Below are 23,355 nucleotides of genomic sequence, written 5' to 3'. Positions count from 1 at the left end.
CATCTAAGTCGATACGGGACAAGGCAAAAGGGTTTGAAGCTTCCAAAGACCTTGTATAAGAGTTCACCACCCAACAAACCCCACCCTTGGAGTTTACGGTCGTAAACCCATGAGTTTACGGCCGTGAACTCCACACTTGGTGGTTTTGGGTGTTTTGAAGTGTCAAATGAATTCTAGAATAAGCCTAGCATTGTTGGAATAATCCTTGAAGTAGTTTAAGGCCCTAGAATGCTCCATAGAGGATTTTACGGCCTAAAGACCATATCCCCTAGAGTTTACGGCCATAAACTCCTATGGGGTGTTGGTTTTAATTCTTTTAAGTCCCTTGCACATAAAGGATAGCTTCTAGGTTTTTGATTAAGGCTAAAGGGGACATTAGGCACACATTTGTGCCTTCACTTGGAGTTTACGGCCCAAGAGATGTTCCTTGGCCGTAAACTCCCTTTAAGGGATGATTTTGATGTAATTTACTCCCCATTCAAGTCATAAGTATTAAAGGGTAATTGTCTTAAAACCTTAGGGGTGTTTAGGGCACTCTTAGCCCTTGAAAAAGGGGTTTACGGCCCAAGAGCATATCCTTGACCATAAACTCCTAAAACTAGATGATCTTGATTGATTTCTAGCCTCTAAAGTTCATACATAAAGTCCCTAACTAGATACCTAACATGGAAATGAGACTAGGTAGCTTTTAGACCTTGTTTTGGAGTTTACACCCCAAGAACATTCTTGGTCCGTAAGCTCTCGGATCTTGTATTTTGGACATGTAATTAATGTTATTAAGCATATAACAAGAATTAAAACACATCTAGGAAAGTAGACTCGCAATCTGGGATGAAAACCCGAAGATCTGTCAGAGAGAAAATGGCTTTTCTCTAGTTGGAATTGTGAATAATGAATTAATTTAATTCAGAAATCTATTTATAGTCTTGAAATATTTTGGCAGAAAATATTTTTATTCTAGAAATTGGACTATAACATTATGAAACTTGGAATGTTCGAATTTCACAAACCCAGGAGCATCCACTCTCCTTATATCTCCTTAAACGTAAACCCTAATATACACAAACTTGTTCGGAAAAGACTGAGAGTCACTGAAACTGGACTGGCTTCTATTGAATAGATATTGTTCGTACAAATGGAAATTTCGGGTTGTCACAGTTTTCTAACAGAACATACGTTTCATACAGTAATCAAACATGTTAGAAAATATTGGATTTTCTTGGAAAGCAAGCATACATATTTCAAAACTTGATAACAATGGTTTTCAGTACAAACGACATTTTACTTATAATGAAAAGAAACCATTTGGACAAATTCAGTGACTAGTTTTCAATACAAAAAAATGCTTATGAACTCACTAGCTTTATGTTGATGCGTTTTCAAAACCGCTTGTATTCTGATAACAACGATAGGCAGGTACCTTTGCTAGCTTTTAGAGAAGACGGAGCATTTCGGAGTCTCGTCTTTATCTTTTGTTTCTTTTGATGTACACAAACTATGTTTTCAAACAGATGTAACTATTCATATTGTCATGTAATGGTTGTGTTTACTTTGATTGCAATGATACGATTGTTGTGATACTACATATGACGTTGCCCGCCCCCAGACGTTTCTGCCGTTATTTCTGACGGTTCAGGGGTGTGACAGATGAAGACTTGATTACCAGGAAATGCAGCAAATGGAGTGTATCTTCTGGATCTACTTCCTCCTTCTTGAACCTCCAACTTCCTTCTTCTTCTTCTTCCTCTTCAAGAGCACACAAAACACACCAAGGTGGCTCAGACACTTACAAGATGCACTAGGGTTTCGTAGGTGAGGGTTTGGGGTATGGGGGCTGAAGATGAGACTGAGGGAATGAGAATATGATGCTTAAATAGGGCACCAAGTCCCAAAATTAGGGTTTCCCAACCCAGACCAGACTCGCCGAGTCAATCCCCCGACTCGCCGAGTGGGCCACTTAATTCGTGACACAGAACTTGCTCCGACTCGTCGATTTCTTCCTTGGACTCGATGAGTTGACTCATTAACTTAAGGTTTTTCCTTCCCCAATTTGGCCTCCTGGATTTCGGGTTTTACATGTCGTCCGGTACAGGAAGCGAGGAAATATGGGCCCGAGGTATATTGGTACCTTCAGGGTTTTGTCTCGGGTGAGCCAAGTTGTGTATCATTTAGATCTTCCATCTGAGCCCAATTAGATTCATAGCACATTGCATGTGTCTCAGTTGTGGAAGTTTCTGGTAAATGATTCCGCAATGGTGCCATTGGAGGATATTCAAGTGGATGACCGCTTGAATTATATTGAGAGACCGGTAACGATTCTCAATCGAAAGACGAAAACCTTAAGGAACAAGGTAGTTGAGTTGGTGAAGGAGTAATGGCAGCACCGTAAGGGTTCACAGTGGACTTGGGAGCTCGAAGATGAGATAAAGGAGCATTACCCAGAGTTATTTGGAGTAGCGAACTTCGAGGACGAAGTCTGATTCAATTGGCGGAATATTGTAACAATTGTACCCTAGTATGTACATTATGGCCCTTTTATTTTTAGAATTGTTCATTTTTGTCCCTGAAGTAGTACGCGGGGCGTACCACTTGGTACGCTTAGTGTACTGAGTTGACGGTGAGTCGGGACCCACGTCACGTACGTTGGACGTATGTACGCGTACGTTGGGCGTACGTGGACTTTAATGAAACCCTATTTAGGGGTTCTGCACCCTATATAAACATCCTTATTCATTAGGTTTGGCCTCCTTACTAGCATCTAAAGCCCCAGAACCCTAGAAACGAGTGTTAGCCTCAATTTTTGAGTGTTTGAGCCCATGGAGAGAATTTGATGTTCATTTTATGCATTTTGAAGGAGTTGGAGCAGCTTGAAGTTTCATAGGTTGGAGAGAAGGTCTTCGATCCAAAATCACCACCCTTTTTGCAAAGCTTTTGAGGTATCAGGTTCTAATCTTGACTTCTATTTGTTTAGATCTCTTTTGGTATGATTTGTCATTCTTTTGGCCATTGCCCATTGTTGGGTGGATTGTTAAGTTAAGTCGTCCTAAGGACTTATCCTTTCAGATCTAGGCTTATGAGGAGCTCATTAAGCATAAAGGTGCCAACTGTATGGACTTTAGGGCCGCATGCATGCATTAAGTAACTTATTAAGTCCTTGTTAAGATTAAGAGCTTCATTTAGCCATGCATGCACGTAAAGTCAACAACTTTACATGGTAATCCAGCTTAAGGAAATCATATCTACATTATGGAGTGAAATCTTAATGGTTTAAGAGCTTTAACTACAAGGTGGCTAAAACTGGAAGAGTATGTTGGGCGTACAAGCCTGTACACACAAGATACAAGCCCTTGAGCCAGTACGCTTAACGTACAAGCTGGGTACTGTTGGATTAGTGTCTAAGTCCATAACTATTTTGGTATGTACTTGACCCGATTATGAGCATGGTCCTTTTGGGTTGCCTTCACCATAGCAATATGTAGGATGAATTAAGGAGAGAAACGATTAATTATGATTTATTAATATATTATAAGAATAATATATTAAAGGAGAAATCATAATGTTTAATTAATATTAGTCAAGAATTAATTAACAATTAATTTTGTGGCTAAAAGAGATTAATTAAACTTAGGGGACTGGAATTGTAATTATGAGATAATTGCAATTGGGCTATGGAACACCTTGGAATAATAGGTTGGACGAATTCTATGGGAAGCCCATTAGAAATTGTCCAAGGCATGTTCCAGAAGGGGTACATGTGCTGCTTAGGGCTTAAGCAGTCAAATTAGGGTTTCCTTGTTTGATAACCCTAATTGCCTAAGTATATAAGGAACACTTGGGCACCAAAAACGTGGCTAACACTTCCTTTAGGGTTTCCAGCCATTTTTGGTGCCTCCCCTCTCTTCCTTCTTCATCCAAGTTGCTTAGTGGTGTTTCTGATTCCATTAGATGTGCAACACTTGAGGCACTAAGCTTTCTGAAGCCAAGGATTGATTGTTATTGCTATATAACAATCAAAGGTAAGATCTAAACCCTATTTTATGTTAATATGATTAATTTTATGCTAGATATAGGGTTTATAGCTTTGGATATTCGATTGCATGTTTATTAGACAAACTAGATCCAAAAGCTATTAGGGTTTGCATGTACAACATAGGACTGATGTATTGTTCAAAACCCATCAGTGGTGTCAGAGCCTAGGGATGTTTGGTTGATGTATTTGATGCTATATTAGATTATTCAAGCTTAAAATTGAAAATTTTGAGTTTCTGGGGGCTGGAATCGCCAAGTCCATGGCTGAACTCGCCGAGTCCACTGTGAACTTGACGAGTCCAGTGCTGACTCGACGAGTCTGAGACGCAGAATGCTGTTTTTGTGGGTTTTTGACCTGTTTTGGCTTGGGATACTTACCATAAACTTTTTTAATTCATAAAATCCAATTTTTATTGATATTGTGTGAATATCCTTACCAAAATTGAAGATAATTGTCAAATTTAGATAATCTTTTGTTTTGACAAATATTGATTATTTGTAATTTAGATTTGATTTATCTTTTGAAAAAGTTTCAAATTACTCCCTTTAGGTTTTATAGTTTAAATTTGAACTTAAAAGTTTTGTTTTAGAAATTTAAATAAGTTAAACCCTAATGTTTTGAAAAGTTTCAAAACTTGCCCTCAAGTTTTGGATTTTAAAATTTAATTAAAAGTCTTAATTTTAAATTTTAAATTCTATGACCCTAGTAATTTGAAAAGTTCAAATCACACCCTTATGGTTTTATTAATTAATTAAAGTGTATAATTGAAAGAGATTTAATGAACCCATAAAGTTTTGGTTTACATTTAATTAAATTAAAAATATAATTTATTAAATTTGTCCACCTAGTAATTTAAAAGTGTAAAATACACCCTATACTATATATAACATTAAAAGTCTAATATTATATATGTATGAGTAAACAGTCAGTCTTACCGTTAGTAGGCCTCATTCACGAAGCTGGTCTATAAGGGGTGTTTAAGGAAATTGCCTATAAAATGGCGATTGAATGGGTATCCACTCTTACCCACCGCACTCTTGACTGGTGGAGGGTCGTTAGCCGAATGGGTAGGATAGGACAGAAACCTTCCATTATAAGTATAATGAAGTACAAAGTAACTAAATGCTTTTACAAATTCCCAAATCATAGTTACTTTAAGCCAAATGTGAAATTGTATGCTAATCTATGGAATTACACTTCGTACCCTTGTCAAATGTTAGTGGAGCATGTGTGGTTAACCGGCACACTAATTTGGGGATGACATTGGTAGCGAAGGGTGGCTCGAAGTTTTTCATAGATCAATGGAGTGTGTGTGGCTAACCAACACATTGATTAGGTGATAGTAGCATTGAATGCACCAGGTGATTCGTATGGTTATTCACACCATATTTGAGATCCACGGCATCCCAGTCACAAATAGAAGGGCATAATCGAGATTTAAACATGCCATTGAAAAGTTCAATGAATCTCATAAGATCTAGGAGTTTCAATTAATTTAAAACTTAAACTTCCTTTTCGTTTTTCATGGTGGAAATTGGTAAATCGTCATTTACCTACCTTCAAATATTCTACAACTCGATTATGGTATCCCTCTACTAGGTTGTAGAGTATTGTGTTGGATCCTAGCCTTAATAATTCATTTGGGTGTTTTATTAAGGACTCAATCAACTTAACTTGAATTTTTCCCGTTTAGTAGATGTCTGAATCTTACAATGGTCTTCCCAAATCCTTTGGAACAAGCTTTCCAAATGAAGATGATGTTACGGGATATGATAAAGGAAATGAGAGTCATGCTTCACTTCCTCCACCTTCTCCAGTTGTTCTCCCTGACCCACAAGTTCAAAGGCTTGAAAAGTTCAAGCTCACTCAAGCCCTTTTGGCAAGTAAAAACGAAGATGGGAAACCTATGTGTGTACACGTCTTAGAGATAAAGCCACGCATTGATAGGTTAAGCATGTTGGGTGTCGAGATTTCAAGTGAGGTGGCTATTGACTGGGTTCTTCAGTCACTTCCTGAATCCTATAGCGATTTCGTTAGAGAGTACTATATGATGGACCACGACGTGACCCTCATTGATCTCACGTATTTGCTTATAGCTGCTAAATCAGCAATGATTTGGCGTGTTGGTCAATTTGTCTGGTGAATCAAACTCCCAAACTTCAATGGACACTAGTAACATTGGAAATCCATAAAGAACTAAGTCTGTGATTTTCCGATGTGTTGTGCCAAAGGAGTCCATTTGCTTTTATTGCCAAGAGAAGGGACATTAGAGACGAAGCTGCCCAAACTACCTGAGAGATCTAAGAGATGGGAGAGTCAAGACGTATGGCTCTACTTCAGGTAAAATCCATTATCTAACTCTTTTAAGTTCCTTTCTAGATTCTTAATAAATGATGTGATAAGATTACATTTTGATGTTTTGTAGGATCATAGAAAAGAGAGGAAGCTTAAGGGAAGAAGTGAGCTGAATCTAATCGTGAAGAAATGGATTTCGATCGCATTGCTTGAAGATTGGATTCTTGAGCTGCTACTTGGAGTTAAAAAAGATTGCTAAGAAATATTTAATAACATAGTTTTTCAATTGAATTGCATTGTAAGGACAAATTTTTCCACAATAAAATGAATTTTGATTTTTTATTTATTTATCCTTGCAATGGCATGTATGAAAAATTGATGTTTGAAGGTTTCTATTATTAGCAATAATGGATTTGATTCTTAATTATGTTAGTTGTGGAAATGTAGAGAATTTACCAAATAGCTAGAGTTTCTCATTGCCCAAGTTTCAATTGGACAGAAACTTGGAATCATACAACTTGGTTGTGTGATGAATGAGAAACTTTATAATTGGAAATTCAAGACAAATTCATTAAAAAAGAGTCAAGTGAAGGACTAGGAGATCGAGTTCATAATGTTGTGCATCGATCAAGTCCACCACAAGAGTGATAAATATATTCATCATGATTTACTAAATTTTAGTAAATATGATTATACTTATAAGATTAAGTGTAACTCTGAGTTAATTGAAAAAGGTTTCAATGAATGGCAGAACGAATAAGAAGAATCAAGAAGGTAGAAAGATAAAAGTTTCTCTATTCTAAGAGGAAGGGAGAGTAACTTTAATTGTGTTTTATGGTAAGTCTTAATGATTAAGAACCATGTCTTAATTGATCCTCTAAGTGAGTCTTAGTGCAATTTCATGCCTAAGAAGAGGAATCGAGAATTAAAGAAATGGTTAAAATCAAGAAGTCAATCATACTTCGTTCCAATATCAATTCTTAGAGTCAAGATTGTGACTTGATTGAAAAGTCTTAAGTACGTTTGTGACACTTATCAAATGTAGAATAAGAAAGTTTCTTATTCTTGTACATTTGAAATTGGTAAGTTGTGATGTCTTGGATAAGACAAAGACCAACTAGTACCAATTTGTGAAGTGTTTTGTCTTGATAATAACTGCACTAACTCTTGAATATTTGTCTGTCAAGAAATGTTTCTTGACAAAGAGAATCATATATGTCAAGAGGTCCGTGGGAGTTTTAATGATCTTGAAAAAGTTTCAAGAACAAATCAAGATTAAACCTTATCAGTCATCACTAGCACACGACTTGAGGTTTACAACCTATTGTGTTGACATTATTTTGTTTCTATGCCATTCCAATTGAGTTAATTATGCATGTGAGTTCTATGCGTTCTCATTTAAATGCATAAAGACAAAGCACCCTGATCGATGGAAAGTACATTGATATGTAAGGATAAGTTGCTAAACTACTTGGAAGACATGGTGGGCACTTGTGTTACCATAAGGCTAGAAATCAAGAAAGTTCAGTCCATATGAGTTTGGATTTGTCGCAAACTTGATTTTGGCAAATTCACATGGATAGGAACTCATACACCATAAAAATCCAAGTGTCATAAGATTCCCTCCTTCATGAAAATGACTGTGAGGAAATGCTTTCAGTAAGAGAGATTTTAAGAATATAGCAATTCTGAAAATTGTATTCTCAAATTCGATTATGGTTACGGCATCCCTTTCCATAGTTCAAATTGTGAGATTTAGCAATTAGTCTAAACATTTGGGACTTAGTAACATAAGTTTTGAATTGTTTAGACACACATATGAGCTATCTAAGGCATAGGTGTATAAGTTTAAGAAGCTTAGATAAAGGCTTATAGAAGCATCTGGTATTAGAAATATGAACTTCAGAAATTCAATAGGCATTGTTTTCTGGAATTTTAGCTGTTTTCTGAATATATGTCAAAGCTAGTGGGAGCATAAGTTTTATGCTTATATGACAATAATCATCATGATAGTAGGAGCATAAGTGTTATGCTTGTATGATTATTATGGCAAGTATTGCAAGTTAGCAATATTAACTATAGAAAAACAAAGACTCAATTTGCAAAGTTGCATGGGTTGAAAAGTTATTTTGCTATAATTAAGGGAGAGAATATTATACTTGGTTTCAAAATCTAAAGCTTAGATTGAGAAATTTTTAATAAGTTTAGTCAAAGGATACATAGTGTGTTCTTAAATTTCGATTATGATTACGGCATCCCTCTTCATAGTTCGAATGATGAGAACGTGACACATAAAATAAAATATTATGGAAGAAGATTGATAGAGTATCATATCTTTATGTAAGACTTTATACATCGTGTTCCATACGCTTCGGGTATAGGATCGATTGCAAATGCTATAATATTTTACCATTCTAAAATTTTCCAAATGTCTAGCACATTAAGAGGGAAAAAGGACTAGAATTGGTTTTTGACTAAAATAATAAAACAACTATCAAAAGACGATCCAAAGTTCGTTGAGGATTGGTCACTTGTGAGTAGTTGGAAGTATGGTATTGGATGGACCATATCGACATTATTATGAATAGATAAGATTCTATTAAGAACGAGTTGTCATATGGCAAATGTGGAAATGTTTCCATATTGAAAGTTGAATATTGAGAGTCTATGTCTAGATTAGAAAATTTTATGCAAAAGGATGTTCAAAGGAATGTACTTTGAGTGAGAGACATCACGTCTATAGAATTGTATTGTAACAATTTCCGATAAGTACCTTGTAATTTCATTGGCCAAGTCTTGGTGACTTTTGTGCTATGGCATTGCGAAAGGATCGTTGCATAAAATGTTAGAATCTAACATATTCTAGTAGTGGCAAGAATGTTGTGTTCTAACACTAATGATAAGGATTGGGAATTGTGAAATGAGCATCATTGGAAAAAAATTTCAATTGATCTATTTCACAAAATAAGGACCATAGGAAACAAAGTATGCATGCTTGGAGCATGGGATAGTTGTTGTTGTAATTCAAGTAATGAGTTGATTATCCGAAACATTAAATGATAAATAATGAGTAATCAATATGGTGGATAAATAGAAGTGTTTTATTTACTCTCACAAGTTTGGGGCCATATAGGATTAAGTATTATTGTTATGTTTCAGTTTGCATGTTTTGACTTCCAGAATAACTGGGTTATTCAAACCTCCACAGTCGGTTATACGTTGGAAGTAGGTATGAAGGAAGACTGTCATGAAGAGTCTGTAGATTGTCTAAAGAGTTTAGACATAGCACAAGTTTGATGTAGAGTTCATGAGTGCTTTGATAAGATTAGAGCATTGGATTAAACCCACACTCACTTGGATTACTTCATGAATTTATAACGAGTGATTAGTGAGACGATAATATTGTATATTCTTGAAACCGAGACATGTGAGTTGTTATTTGTTGGTCGGTTGCACATTGATAATAAGTAAACGCACCAGCAACTTGGTGTCATAAAACTTATTGTTGTGTGTGATTCGATCAATAAATGCAAGCGAGCATTTGAGTTGAGGTTTATCCATTCCTTTTACCCAAAGTGGGATAAAAGCGATATCTGTGGGCCCCTCGATGATTTAGTGATGACACCTAAGTGCTTGGCCAAGTCGGGACTAAGTTCATGTGTTCAATTGTAGCCTGTTGTCAGTCGTCATAAATCAGAAGTCGGGAAACAATATAGAGAGAATGATTAAAATTCATGTCTTATGTCTATACGATATCTTGAGAATGGAGGAATATATGATCCCTTATCTAAAGGACACGCTATCTGATAAGATCAGAGTTGACAGTCGCTTTTGAAAGCTACGATTGCTGATCAGGTTCTGAAGTTATGCAAAATAGTTATTAGACTTATCCAAGTGGGAGACTGTTGGATTAATTTCTAAGTCCATAACTATTTTGGTATGTACTTGACCCGATTATAAGCATGGGCCTTTTGGGCTGCCTTCACCATAGCAATATGTAGGATGAATTAAGGAGAGAAATGATTAATTATGATTTATTAATATATTATAAGAATAATATATTAAAGGAGAAATCATAATGTTTAATTAATATTAGTCAAGAATTAATTAAGAATTAATTTTGTGGCTAAAAGAGATTAATTAAACTTAGGGGACTGGAATTGTAATTATGAGATAATTGCAATTGGGCTATGGAACACCTTGGAATAATAGGTTGGACGAATTTTATGGGAAGCCCATTAGAAATCGTCCAAGGCATGTTCCAGAAGGGGTCCATGGGCTGCTTAGGTCTTAAGCAATCAAATTAGGGTTTCCTATTTTGATAACCCTAATTGTCTAAGTATATAAGGAACACTTGGGCACCAAAAACGTGGCTAACACTTCCTTTAGGGTTTCCAGCCATTTTTGGTGCCTCCCATCTCTTCCTTCTTCATCCAAGTTGCTTAGTGGTGTTTGTGACTCCATTAGAGGTGCAACACTTGAGGCACTAAGTTTTCTGAAGCCAAGGATTGATTGTTATTGCTATACAACAATCAAAGGTAATATCTAAACCCTATTTTATGTTAATATGATTAATTGTATGCTAGATCTAGGGTTTATAGCTTTGGGTATTAAATTGCATGTTCATTAGACAAACTAGATCCAAAAGCTATTAGGGTTTGCATGTACACCATAGGACTGATGTATTGTTCAAAACCCATCAGGTACGCCCCGCATACTCAGTAAGGTGCCTTTGCAATTTTGGGCTTTGAGTTTGGGCCATGTTTTGGGCATTAGAAGGTTGGGGTTTAGTTGGGCCATCTAAATTTGGGTAGTTTGGGCCAAGAACATTGTTGGGCCTTGGGTTAAGGCCTATGAGAAGGGATTAGGCCTAATTGGAAATTGGGCCATAATTGGGCTTTGGTGGATTATTCGACTTTTAGGCCTTTTAGATTGTAAGATTGGGCCTTAGTCTTGGACCAATCTAGGTTAGGGGTAAAATAGTATTTTTACCCCCAAGTATGGATTTATGGTTATGGATTGAAACCCAAATGTTAATTGGATTTTATTTGATATTGATAGCTCGGGGATTTGTCGGACCAGCAGCCACAGATTATCAATTTGATTCATCAGTGCGAGGTGAGTTTCCTCACTGGGTTTAGCGGGTCGAAGGCACCAACGTCGGCCCATATTTATGCTATGATAGTATTCTAGCTCCTGCTCCACTCTTGCATATGTTATGTGCTTATATGCTTAATGGGCAGGGCCCGATGACCATTTTGTATGCTATGTATCTTTGTGATTATTGCATGTGTATGTGTTTACTTGATATATGTTATATGTATGTTGGGCGGGGCCCAATCTGTTACCAAGCGGGGCTCGATGCCGGACGGGGCCTGATGCCAGACGGGGTCCAAAGCTGGGCAGGGCCCATTATGCGTTATTATGTATGGTATGTGGTATTCTGGGGAAGTCACTATGCTTTCGTTTATGTTAAAGGTACTTCTGGTTCCGAGGGGAAGAGCTCGAGTTGACTGCATCGCACACACCACATGGATTCAGCTTTTATGATATCACTCTAATTGTTATGATGTTGAGATACTTTGTTTTCATTTGAGCTGTATGGATAATGTTTTTGGAATAATGTTTTATATAAATTAAAAATGAAAATTTTGGATCATATTTTTGGGACGTTACTGAAAGGTCAAGCCTTGAAATATGATAATGCTTAAAACAGACTCAGCGTCAGCACGTATCTCAGCATCAGCGCCAGCATGTCAGCAGCTCAGTTTGTAATAGTTTAGTTTATTCAGTGCTTTGTAACAAATCTTGTATTTATCCTGTTTCCTTAGTTATCTTGATTTATTAGCTGGCGTATCCCTGAATTGTAGGGATCGTCTAGAATAGCAATATATATTATTTTGTATAGGTTTGTGAATGGTTACGCCTTTCACAAACCCTAATCGTCGCTTTGTGCACACGATAATCTCTTTGTGAGATTATCTTTCTTAGTGAAAGTTTTTCTTTGTGAATTTCTCTTGTTCTTATTCATAGTCATTGTTTGATATTTCGATTGATCTAAAGGCCTCTTCAATTGGTATCAAAGCATGTTTCTTTTATCAAACAAATGGCTTCATCTTCTTCTTCATCAAACTCGTCAAATCATCCTTCTGCTAAAATCCCTCCTTTCGATGAAACTAACTTTGCTATGTGGAAAATAAAGGCTCTATATGCCTTGGAGTCTGTTGATGAAGACATGCTGGACATCGTTGAAAAAGGTCCTTATGTTCCGATGTATCAGCCTCTTAAAAACAATGTTCCTGATGGCACTATGAAGAAAACTCCAAAAGAAAACTGGACGGCAGACGACAAGAGAAAACATGGTTTGGATGTTCGTGCTCGTGCCGCTATCAGCTACTCATTGCCATACAACATCTTTGGGCTGGTTCAAAATTGCATCTCAGCAAAAGAGATGATGGATACGCTGACTGTATCTTTTGAAGGAACTGAAGAAGTCAAGGCTACTCAAATAAATGATCTTAACCGAAGGTATGAACATTTTTTTGCTAAGAAAGGTGAAACCTTGACTCAAACTTTTAACAGATTCAATACTCTTGTTAACGATCTTCGGAGACTAGATCAGTTGAAGCATAGAACTGTTCTAGTGCAAAAGTTTTTGGATTCTCTAGGTGCAGGTTGGGAGAATCATGTTGATGTGCTGAAAAACAGTGAGAAGATCAACTCTATGGACTTACAAAGTCTCTATGGAAATCTTCGATACTATGAAGAATCCAAGCTTCAAAGAAAGGAACTGATGAAGGATTCTCAGCGTGAATCTTCTGTAGCCTTGTTCTCCAACAAAAAGCTGGTGGCAGACTCAGACACTGAAAGTGATTCAGACACTGATTCATCTAAAACTGACACTGATGATCTTGAAAAGGTTGTAGCTAGTGCAGCCTTGATTGTGAAGACCTTTGAAAAATCAGGTCGAAACTTCTCAAAGTTTCAAAAGAAGATTGGTGGAAAGTTCTCAAAAGGGTCAGGAGCTGATAAAAGGCATGGTGCTGATAAGAAAGAGAAGGCTCAGTGCTTTAACTGTGGGAGCACTGATCATTTTGCAAAGGATTGTAAACAAAAGAAACAAGGCTCAGATGAATACTGGAAGCAGAAGTACAACAAGCTGATTGAGAAGCTGAAAGCTGAAAATTTGGAACATAAAGTGCTTGTAGCTGAAGAAGAAAAATGGAAAACTGATGAAGAGTCATCAGATGATGAAGTCAAGTGTCTCATGGTCAAAATAGAGGACTCGGATATTCCCGATAAAGACAAAAGTACTTTTGACACTGATATGTCTAATGCTGAAAATTCCAGGAAGCACAACATTGACTCTTCTTCAATGTACCAGGTTAAAAACTTTGTTTCCTATTCAATGAATGAAAAAATCAAAATGTTTGAGTATTTGGGTGTCATTAATTCTAAGAAGAATCAAACCATAAGAAATTTGCAAAATCAAATTGATCTTCTTGAAACTGATATATCCATAAAAAATAGCATTATTGAGTCCACTCAGGAAAATCTTAGAATTACTAGTTTGTCAAATTCATCCTTGTCTGCTGAAATTGACGATGTTAAAAATCTTTTGATCAAAGAACAAACTGTGCTTCACACTTGGGCAAAATCTCATAAGAATGCCAATTATATTATTTCAGCTCAAATTCCACATTCTTGTGAAAAAATTCTTGGGGGTAATTTTGCAGAAGCTGAAAAAGTTTTTAAATCACAAGAAAAGGAATCTGAGGTCTATTCCATGAATGAGATGAAAAATAATTTCAAAAATAAGTTTGTCAGTAACTCTTTTATTAATCAAAGTTTAATTGATGAATATTGTACTATTAATTCTGATGGTATTACTGAGTGTAATGTTGAAATTACCGGAATTGATCCTACCTCTTATCCTACACATCTTGTTAGACCAACCCCTCTAACTGAGAATATTATTGCTTTTCCTATCTCTAATGGAGTGTTTCATGCTGTTCATGAACAACTCAAGCACTTCCCTGATTGCAATCCATCTGTGAATGAGTCAAAATCAGATACTGATATTTCATCTCCTAACACTGATCAAATTCCTTCTGACACTGAACTCAGTCGTGACTCAGTGATAAACAAAAGGACTCAAAGCTCTATTGGTGAATCTTACATATCAAAATGTGTTAAATCAAAAAATTTGCTCACCAAGAAGAACTTTGGAACTAGAGTTTGTTACAGATGTGGTGACTCCTCACACAAGATCAGTGAATGTTCTTTTGATAAATCATCCTCAAGAGCTGAAAATATTAAAGTTACGAATGAAAAATGGACTCTTAAGTCAAACTCTTTAAACTGTCTTCCTAAGGAGTGTTATAATTTATTATCAAATAACTTTGTGAATGACCCATCTTCGAATGGGTCAGTGTGTTCTAACTAGTTTCTCAGCACTGCAGGGTCAGGAGCATCTTTGGTACTTAGACAGTGGTTGCTCAAGGCATATGACAGGATCAAAGTCTCTGCTGGAAGATTATGTTAAGAAAACTAGTCCTGCAGTTACTTATGGTGACAATGGAAAGGGATTCACTAAGGGATATGGAAACATCAAATGCAATAACGTGGTTTTCCAAAACGTTTCATATGTTAAGGGTCTCAAACACAACCTTATTTCTATCAGTCAATTGTGTGATGCTGACTATGAAGTTCACTTTACAAAGAAAGAAGGCAGAGTTGTAAACACTGACAAGAACATCGTACTCTCAGCAAGTAGAAAAGATGATATATATATATATATATATATATATATATATATATATATATATATATATGTTCTTGACATGTTCTCAAGTGACAAGGCACTGATGCAATGTTTCTTTACAAAGTCTCAGACGAATCTTAGCTGGATTTGGCACAAAAGGTTTTCTCATCTGAACTTCAAGAATCTATCCAAGATATCCAATCAAGACCTAGTTAGAGGGCTCCCAAAATTCAGCGTTGTGAAAGACAAGATGTGTACAGCGTGTGAACAAGGAAAACAAACCAAGTCCTCTTTCAAACCCAAGTCATGTTCCAGTATATCAGTCCCTCTTCATCTACTCCACATGGACTTGTTTGGACCTATTCCTGTTCGTTCTCTAGGTGGAAATAAGTATACTCTAGTGGTCGTTGATGAGTTCACTCGATTTACATGGGTAGTTTTCTTGAAGAAGAAAAGTCATGCTGCACAGGAAATCATCTCATTGATTCGTAAAAATGAGACACTGACAGGTCTTAAAGTTAAGCAACTAAGAAGTGATCATGGCACTGAGTTCCGAAACTCAACTCTTGAAGAATTTTGTGATCATAAAGGAATTGGACAAAACTTCTCAGCTCCTCGTACTCCTCATCAAAATGGTGTTGCTGAACGAAGAAATAGAACACTGATTGAGGCAGGAAGGACCTTGATGATCCATGCTGGTCTTCCTATGTCGTTTTGGGCTGAAGCTGTCAATACAACATGTTTTACTCAAAATCGATCTCTAATTCACAGGATTCACAAGAAGACTCCATATGAAATGCTGAAAGATCGAAAACCAGACGTATCCTTTTTTCATGTGTTCGGATGTGTTTGCTATATTCTAAATCAGCGTGACCCAAGATCCAAGTTTGAACCTAAGGCTGATAAAGGTATTTTTGTTGGGTACTCATCTATTTCAAAGGCTTTTCGTGTTTTTCATGTGAACAAGCAATGTGTTGAAGAATCCATTCATGTGAAGTTTGATGAGGAATCATACACTGATGAAAAAGTCACTCATTCTCCTTCTATCTTTCAAGAGCTTCTCTCTTGTCCATTCGATGAATCACCTTGTGCTGAGGAGAAGTCCGATTCTTCTGATCCTATCATTCCAGTTCCATGTCCCTTGAGTCAAGATACTGCAGCCACATCAGCAGATAACTCATTAGATGCTGATGAAACCCTTGAAGCTGAACACTCTCCTGAAACTGATAATGTGTCAGTGTCTATCTCTCCGGAATCAGCATCAGTCATTGAACATCGAGATCATCCTGTTGATCGAATTATAGGGAATATTCAGGATGGTGTCCGAACCAGATCTAGTGTACTTAATAACTTTTGCATGTATGTTAACTTTGTTTCAATGATCTTACCTGATAAAGTACACACAGCTCTTCAAGATGCTGATTGGATCAAAGCCATGCAAGAAGAACTGAATGAGTTTGAAAGGCACAAAGTTTGGACTCTTGTCCCAAGACCATCTGGGAAGTCTATCACTGGAACTCGCTGGGTCTATCGTAACAAGGTTGATAAAGATGGAATCATCACTCGCAACAAGGCAAGGCTTGTAGCTCAAGGGTTTACTCAAATTGAATCTATCGACTACGGGGAAACTTTTGCCCCAGTTGCTCGCATTAAAGCTATCAGGTTGTTTCTCGCATACGCATCCTACATGAACTTCATTGTCTATCAGATGGATGTGAAAACAACATTCCTTCATGGTGTGTTAGAAGAAGAAGTGTTCCTAAATCAGCCCCCAGGCTTTGTGGACAAAGATCATCCTGATTACGTGTACCGGTTAGATAAAGCTGTTTATGGACTGAAGCAAGCTCCCAGGGCTTGGTATGAGACGCTGACATCGTATCTGCTTGAAAATGGATACAGACGAGGAGCAATCGACAACACTCTCTTCATCAAAAACAAAGGCTCGGATATGGTTCTTGTTCAAATTTATGTCGATGACATTATTTTTGGCTCTCCAAATGAGACACTGAGCAAGGAATTTGCAGAGATCATGTCTCAAAGGTTCGAAATGAGCATGATGGGAAAGATGACCTTTTTCTTTGGTCTTGAGGTTCAGCAACAAAAGACAGGTATTTCCATTTGTCAAAGTAAATATATTTCTGACCTGCTTGTTAAGTATTCTCTCAGTGACTGCAAACCAGCCTCTACCCCAGTATCTAAGACTGATAAGCTACACGCTGATCCAACTGGAACTGATGTCAATCACTCTCTGTATCGAGAAATGATTGGATCCCTCTTATATCTCACAGCAAGTCGTCCTGATATCATGTTTGGAACCATTCTCTGTGCTCGATTCCAAGCTAATCCCAAAGAATCTCATCTCATGGATGTCAAACGTATTTTTCGATACTTAAAGGGAACTCAAAACCTTGCACTGTGGTATCCTCGCGACTCAGCATTTGAACTTTATGGATACACTGACTCAGATTATGCAGGATGCAATTTAGACAAAAAGAGTACATCTGGTGGATGTCACTTCCTTGGCAACCGTCTCATCAGCTGGTCTAGCAAGAAGCAAACATCAGTTGCCATCTCAACTGCAGAAGTTGAGTATGTTGCCGCTGGGAGATGTTGTGCTCAGCTCTTATGGATTCAAAATCAGCTTCTCGACTATGGGTTCAAGTTCTCAAAGACTCCCATCTATTGTGACAACACCAGTGCCATTCAGATCACACAAAATTCTGTTCAGCACTCAAAGACAAAGCATATCGAGATCAGACATCACTTCATCAGAGATAATGTTGAAAAAGGAAAAGTTGTTCTTGAACATGTCAAGACTTCGGAGCAACTTGCTGATATCTTCACAAAGGCACTGGATTCTCAATCAACTGCTTACATTATTGGAGAGCTGGGAATGATTTCCTTGTAATTAATTTTGATGTTTAATTGTACTAATGTTTGATTTTGTCTTATAAGCTGATGTACATTGTGCTGATGATGACATACTGATGATATTTGCTACTGAGCACTTTGGTTTGATTTCTTATCTCTATCTCTTCCTCAAATATTCTAAATAAAAGTTGAATGATTCACTGTATTAAACTATACACTGATAACGACTTGAAACTCTTTGCCGATGGTTAGATCAAAACACCAAGATCTATCACACGCAACTACCCCTTCTTACCAATCTTACACTGACTCTGTGATTCAGTGTGCCAAAACACACACTGATGAGAATCTAAAATCTTTGCCGATGGTTAGATCAAAACACCAAGATCTATCACACGCAACTACCCCTTCTTACCAATCTTACACTGATTCTGTGATTCAGTGTGCAAAAACACATGCTGATGAGAGTCTAAAAATCTTTGCCGATGGTTAGACCAAAACACCAAGGTTTATCACACGCAACAATCCATTCTTTACCCTCCTCTTATTCAGTGTCTAATGATTCAGTAAGATAAACCACTCACTGATGAAGTCACAAAACTCTGTGCCAATGGTTAGATAATGTAACTAGTATCTATCACACGCACCACTCTCCTTGCTAGCCCTGAATAAGCAAGTTGTACCTTGAATTGACGGAGAAATATCTTCAGCATGTAACTTTTGTGACACTGAGCTCAACGCTTCCGCAAACACTGATTGACGTTTCACATTCAGTCAACGGCTCTTTTATCCAACGACTATATTCTACTCTGACAGGTTGTTACGATGCACTGTTATCCTTAATGACGATAATCAAGCAGATCAGAAGATAATCATCACCTTTTTAATGAAGATAATCATTACCTTTTAAAAACCCCTTTTATTCCATATTTAAACCTCTTTCTCCCTTGGTTTAATTTTTCCTTCCAAAAACCTTGAACTTCTCTCAAAAACCCTAGAATTCTCAAATACTCTCCAATGGCGGCATCTCTGTTCACATACTCCTCAACCTCTCGAAGGGTCATTCATGTCCCAAACTCTCCTCCTCTTCCCATTCACATCAAGGCCACCAATGTAGTCTTCAACCCAGACATTCCAGAGGTTCATCGAGGTCTTGGACTCGATGATTTCGTCAATTTCTTGGCTTCTTGTCGCCTTCGATATGCAATTAGCGATGTACCATCCGAGTTCTTCCCAGAACAAGTATGTGAGTTCTACTACACTGCAACCGTTAATGAAGAAAACAACGCCATCACCGGAACCATTGGCCATGGAAGACACTCCGTCTTCATCACCGCAGAACTTCTCAGTGCTGCTTTAAGGTTACCAATTTTCGAACCCTTCTCTGAACCTCCAACTATTGAAAGATGTAAACGCATGTTTGATCAACTGGGCTATGATCACTCAAAGGCTGGTACTCGATCAGCTCTTATTTTGCGTCAGCGCATGACCCCAGGCTAGAAGTTTTTCACTGGAGCTCTATGCAAGTGTGTAGGTCACAAGTCTCGTAGTGGTGACCAACTGAGCAATTATGAGCAACAAGTTGTCTGCTCCCTTCTTCTCAACAAAAGGTTGGATTATGGGGCATTATTGTTTGATCAGCTTGTTCAGCTTCTACGTGCAAATGTGCATGCTGATCATGTTCCCTTTCCACGCTGGATTGCCCTGGTATTCGACAAGTTTTTCGCTGCTGACTACTTTTCTCACTCTGGGAATCCAATCCAATGTCCTCGAATGTCAGTTCGTATGTATCAGGATGATCCTTTAGATACTGACATTGGAATCTCCGATCAGATGAGAGAATGGATTGCCAATCCATACACTGTGCCTTCTCTCACCGCTGACACTGATGAAGGAGGTGCTGATGGTAATCATATGGATCATGCTGATCAAGAGGTGGAGCATCATGATGGCGATCATTTCTCCCCTCAACTGTCTCATCATATCATCTCGGACTCTGGCAAAGCCTCCTCAGCACCACAGGATTCGATGCCTCAGGGGGAGCATCCCTCACAGGGGGAGCATCAGTCTCAGGGGAGCATCCATCACCGGCAACTCACCATTTCTCTCCAAGCATGCCTCCTAGCTCTCCAGTTGCCCCAGGTACCTCAATGGTTCAAATTCCCGCTTCAGCATTTTCTGAACTGATGTCACTGACTCGGGACATGAGTCAGCGTCTGCTTCGAATTGAGGCTGATGTTCAACAAATCAAGGAGGTTCTCTTACTTACTCCTCCCGCTAGTCCCAACTTTGATGATGCTCAAAAAGGGGGAGATACTGATGAAGATGCTGATGCTAATGATCATGCTGATGAACCAAATGCTCATGCTGATGGTGAACCAAATGAGAAAGACACAGAACTTGCTGCTGACAACACTATCATTCAGCATGAATCTCCCAACCCCGTTCGTGAATCTGATTCTGCGGGGCATAATAGTCCAGCAGCTACTGAAAAATTGTTTGAAGACAGTGAGCATGATGAAGAGCATGATGAACCTGATGACGAATGTCAAATTCTTGACATGAACTTCATTGATCCTCTCATTCCAGTTCAGCAAGAAAGCTCAGATGACCTTGAAGAATCTCATCCGATACTAGCTGATGATATTGCTGATCCTATCATTCCGGTCCAAGGAGAGGATTCGGACGTTGCCAGTGAAGAATCTCATCCGTTGTCTCGAAAGCGGAAGGTAGAAGATACTGACTTGGATTATTCTCAAATTGATACTTCTTCAACTGTGAAGAAACCCAAATCTATTTTCAGTATTTCAAACCTTGCCACTGAATGGAACATGTCCCCTGACCAAGTCAAGCAAATTCTTGATGAAGCCAATCGAGCTCAGCTTCTAAAGAACATTGCTCAAGCTGATGAATCCCTTATTCAGCACAAACTTTAGGCCAAGGGATCGTTTGAAGCTCAGATGCAGAAGTTCCTGGAATTTCAGTCCAAGGCTCAGTCTTCTCAACCTCCTACTGGCTCTAGTAAGTCTAAGGCTGACAGTGTTCTTGATCGGATTGATCGAAAGAGATTTGAAGATGTTTTCAATCGGCGAATGTGTGGTGACAAGATCATCAAGGTCAAAGCTTCCAAACCTCGAAACGAGAAAATCCTTTCGTTGCTGATTACTCGTCAAGGTCCTCAGCATTCATATACTGAGGTTGTCAAAAGAGATGAGCTGATCAGATATGGGTATTCAGAATGGATGGAACTGCTCGATCTAGCATCCAAGCAAACCTCAGCTCACTCTTCCGAACTAACTTGTGCTCTTCATCTACTGATCAAGAAGGTTCAGCGTTTGGATCTTGTTCCTAAAGAACGACCTCAGCATCAAGGCCAAAGGTCGTCAGTTCCTAGATCTCGAAGGACCAAGTTTCATGTTGATGGTGAAGAAGTATTGGTTCTAGACTTCGGTGCTGATGTGATTAATAATTCTCTTCCTCTCGGTGTTGATCCGGTTCAGCATCAATTCATCTCAGCTCCTGAACACGGGATGTTCTACCTTGATAAAAACAGGAGGATGTGCTTTCAGCGCACTACTGAGATTCCAAAAGCTCCAACCACTCACCTTGTTGGCTTAAGGCAAATGTGCATGAGTCATCAAGATCTATCCGGAGAATTTCACATTCTTATCGCCATGGAGCTGCTGAACAGAAGACAGGAGTTGCTGGACAGTCCTTACTGGCCAGTTAAAGTTGAAGCTGAAGCTGAGTATGAAGAATTCCTTTCAAGGGGTGTCTTAATTTAGTTTGTTTTGAACATCATCATATTGGGGGAGATTGAAAGGTCAAGCCTTGAAATATGATAATGCTTAAAACAAACTCAGCGTCAGCACGTATCTCAGCATCAGCGCCAGCACGTCAGCAGCTCAGTTTGTAATAGTTTAGTTTATTTAGTGCTTTGTAACAAATCTTGTATTTATCCTGTTTCCTTAGTTATCTTGATTTATTAGCTGGCGTATCCCTGAATTGTAGGGATCGTCTAGAATAGCAGTATATATTATTTTGTATAGGTTTGTGAATGGTTACGCCTTTCACAAACCCTAATCGTCGCTTTGTGCACACGATAATCTCTTTGTGAGATTATCTTTCTTAGTGAAAGTTTTTCTTCGTGAATTTCTCTTGTTCTTATTCATAGTCATTGTTTGATATTTCGATTGATCTAAAGGCCTCTTCAGTTACATACAGATTTTGACGATAGGTTGACGCCTCCTTTGAACTTCAACTGATAATGCTCGAAACTTTCAAAGAACCTCAGCTATTGACGATGAAAAAAATGACCAACGATCGAGAATGCATTGACAAGTAACCCAATGACCCAATATTCTACTGAACAAAATTCATATGGAACTAAAAATACAAAACTCTGAAGCTGATTTACGGATTAACAACTACACAACCTAGACTGTGGATATCAATTTATACAACAAGCTAAAAAATCGCTCAACAACCGATAGTCAACCTGAGTGAGCCAAACACCTTTTAACTTATTCATCAGTGTTCCCGAAAGAAACCACTAGCTACAACAAGCTCCTTGTCCAACATCTTCCTACTGCGAAGACAACTCATGCATTCCTAAGAACATATAACTAATGGCAACTTGCTCTACACCCCCGTCTTGACTAAATCCTAAACCAAAGTCTCACATATTCGAACCGCAGATACCTATGATCCCTTCTTCTGAAATCATAAAGTCGAACAAATCGATGATCCTCTAAGAAGAATACCTAGTTCTGCCCTACTTAGAGTTCGAACTACCACAAACTAACATTGCAAACAAACCAAATCTTAAACTGGCTCAACCAAATACATACCACCCCTGACTTTTGGAATGTATAACACAACCCAAGATGATCTTACAACTAAAGACCAAGAAAACTCAAAGAGATTCTGAATCTCAGATGGAGACCCCGGAAACATCCCAACCATAACCACCTCTAACATCAAGAATCTACTGCAGATGCAGATGCAATAATTCTGACAGTCCATTCATTGCACTGATTCTTTATCTAAAAATAAATGGACTACCACACACCTCGTCTACAAATCCCCAACCATCAATTCATCGCGAGAATCATTTCAAAATACAAGAGGTATCATTCTCATAGTCAGGATACATCAAAGACAACAAAAGTTTTCATTCCCAATTCACTTCCCTGATACAATCAATTAGAACCTGACATGACAATATTCAAAGAAAGCAGACCCTTGATCTCATCTCAAGGAAACCATACCACAAGAATCCCATTGTGCATTCCCACACTTCCATACTTGCCACCAAAAACCACAACTATCTAGCCTCATGATGGGTCTACATCCCAACTCTGAAAATCACATGTATGTTCTCTTTTTCTTCTGC

The sequence above is a fragment of the Lactuca serriola genome, chromosome 8, assembly GCF_051521515.1.
Source record: "Lactuca serriola cultivar US96UC23 chromosome 8, Lser_US96UC23_V15, whole genome shotgun sequence".
Lineage (NCBI taxonomy): Eukaryota > Viridiplantae > Streptophyta > Magnoliopsida > Asterales > Asteraceae > Lactuca > Lactuca serriola.
Note: the sequence above shows the minus strand (reverse complement) of the source record.